Below are 2,946 nucleotides of genomic sequence, written 5' to 3' on the forward strand. Positions count from 1 at the left end.
AGTAGCCAAGTCATTCAAGAGAAAGAGGGAGGAAAGTGAATCGCTACAAACAAGAAACTTATGCACCGAATTCTCATGACTATAATCCTGGATCCACTCACAGCTAGGTTTAGATTTAAGAGTTCAGCCCTAAAAACCGAACATTCATCCCGTATTCAGTGCTAGACTGCAATTTTCTGCACTTCATCCTCATAGACAACAAAGGCAAGGCCAACCCTTCTCTCTACTTACTACCGTCTGTAAAGCAAATAAATTTATAGTCCTGAAAATCAACATTTCCATAAGTAATAAGCGAAACAGTTTTCCTACATGAAGGGTGAGGCAAACATGAAAGTGGAAAAGCTTCCCATCCATGGTGTCATAAACGTTAGTTTTTATACAGTCGTCTTTAACTTGAATTTGGGGCGCGTTTATAAACTCTTGATCTTCGGTTGTTCCGTTCTCGACCGGTCGCGGCTCTGACGTCACGGTCATCAACTGAATCGAAGGAGTTTATAAACAAACGCGCGGTCGTTCCGGTCGATTTCGCTTATTTGCGCAATGGATACATTTTGAAAGTCAGTGTTAAGTACTGTGAAACTGAAAGTTCGCTTTTAAAATTCAGGAATAATAATATCCTATTGTTGTTTTCGTGCTAGTCTAAAGAAGAGGCATGTAAAAATTCAATCGGATGAATTTTAAGTATTCTGTGGCTTTCTCTGAATGTTTCTGAGAAGATGACTTAGTTTAATCGTCAATATAATCAGGGAAGCTTTGGGAAAAAAAAAACAAGGCTGCAAGAGCAGCTTATTCATTAGCTCTTATTTGAATTTGATCGATATTTAGCTCTCATTACTAATTTTGTTGAGTATGCATTATAGCTGTAAGAATCAAAGAAGGTTTTTTCAAAAAGCGTTTTGTTTGTGTTTTTTTTTAAATATAAAGTTAGTCAATACTACGCTACTGCATCAAACGAGCTTTATTATGGAAATATCGATAACAAAATGGGCAGCAAAAGAGAGTGCTAGTATACTTTAAAATCTAACATACTCTGTTGCTGACCTTTTTTGTTCTATATGCTTCCCTTTTTTGGATTGTGACGGGTAAGTAAGAATAGTTATTGCCGAATGTTATTTCAATTACGGTGTTTTGATGTTCGTTCTATCTCATTTGCTTGCACAATGTAATAATCATGATACATTGATAATATTGTTTCGGTAAAAAGCTCAATTAACAAACAAAATTACTTGATTTTTCTCGCATGTTTTGCTGTTTCAAGTTGATAGGATTTCATTGAAATCAAAAATAACAAATTCAAGTACACAATAACTTCAACCAGAATCTTGATAAGATTTAAAACTGTCTGTGATTCAAATTATCTCTTAAAAAATTTCTGCAAAAAAAAAAAAAAAACGCTGTACTTCTCCCGAGTCTCGAGTGCTATATTATGACGACAGCAAAAATGTCCATAGTCGAGTTCCACAATGATACCAGCATATTTTTTCAGTTATTCTTGTTGCTTTTTCAACATTGGGAGTACCTCAAAATTTGTGAACAACCTTTGTTGCTCACCCAGAGCCGACCATAGGCCATTTCAGGAAATGTTATAAGTTTTATAGGAAGCGGGACACCAAACGGACAAGGGGCCCTCCTTGGCTCTCTGTGGCCCAGAGTTCGCCAAAATATGTATCTAATCATACATAATTGTTTGAAAAAATATAAGAACAGGGATCGACCCAGACCTGAATTGGGTCCAATTTGTGGATACTTCACAAAATTACACATTGTAAATGCAGCTCATTCACAAAAATTTGCATCATGAAATAAAAGTCAAGATTCAGAGTCTCCCTTCACCATGGGACACTACAGATTGAAAAAGTGGTGACCCGCAATAAAGACTTTTTGTGATTCTATAGCTTAGACATTAACAATTTCCTTCGTACACCTAATTAAAAGGTTGACCAAGCATCATTTTGCCACGTTCATAGCTATCAAATTGAAATATAACCTGGTAATTCAAAATGATTCACTTTTCAAAAATAAAGAAAATTCAAAAAAATATTTAGCTTTTTCACAAAATGGGGTCCCAAAAAATAAAAACTGGATGGATCCCTGAAAAACTTTCTACAAATTTAGTTAGGTATCAAAATTATTGTCCAAGTAATCTCATTAAGCGGAAACTACCATATGGGTACAGAGTAGAAACTCGAAAATTCAAGGTAATTGGGTGCTCGTATCGATGAAAACTCGGATTATCCGGAAAATTCTTCCAGATTAAATTTGCACCCTTTTAAGAGAATGTATGGAAGAGCCTCTTTTCTTTGTGCAAAGAAAAGGAAGTATTGTCTTCATGGAAAATTATCACAGATATTTCAGCATAAATTTTGCTTTAATTACCTCTAAGCAACTTTTTTTTTCTCACGAGGTCTGTACGCTGTACGTATTTATTTTTAGATTTTAATAAAAATCAATTTTTTGGAACTAAACTGTATAACTGATAATATAAATTAAACACCTCAAATTAAGTGAAACTTCTAACTTTCGAGACTCTATTGTATATATATATATATATATATATTATATATATATATATATATATATATATATATATATATATATATATATATATATATATATATATATATATATATATATATATATATATATATATATATGCAAACATGTGTCTGGTTTTATGATTAGTAAATGACAAATGTACTATTGAAAAATTTAACTTATAAAATGGTTTTTGAAAATTCAAAGCGTTTCTTATTGTTATGCCATACATTAACATATACAGTATGACTCTACAACAACTATCTGAATCGCTTTCAGAATTTGAGCAAAAAATAAAGGCGATTGCACTCGCTGCAATTTGGAAAATTATTATTCTGTCGGCGCATGCTATTATCCTTCTCTCTGCAGCAGCATTTGTTAGTACACTTAGCATGAAAAGCGTTAGCTTTT

The sequence above is a fragment of the Uloborus diversus genome, chromosome 8, assembly GCF_026930045.1.
Source record: "Uloborus diversus isolate 005 chromosome 8, Udiv.v.3.1, whole genome shotgun sequence".
NCBI lineage: Eukaryota > Metazoa > Arthropoda > Arachnida > Araneae > Uloboridae > Uloborus > Uloborus diversus.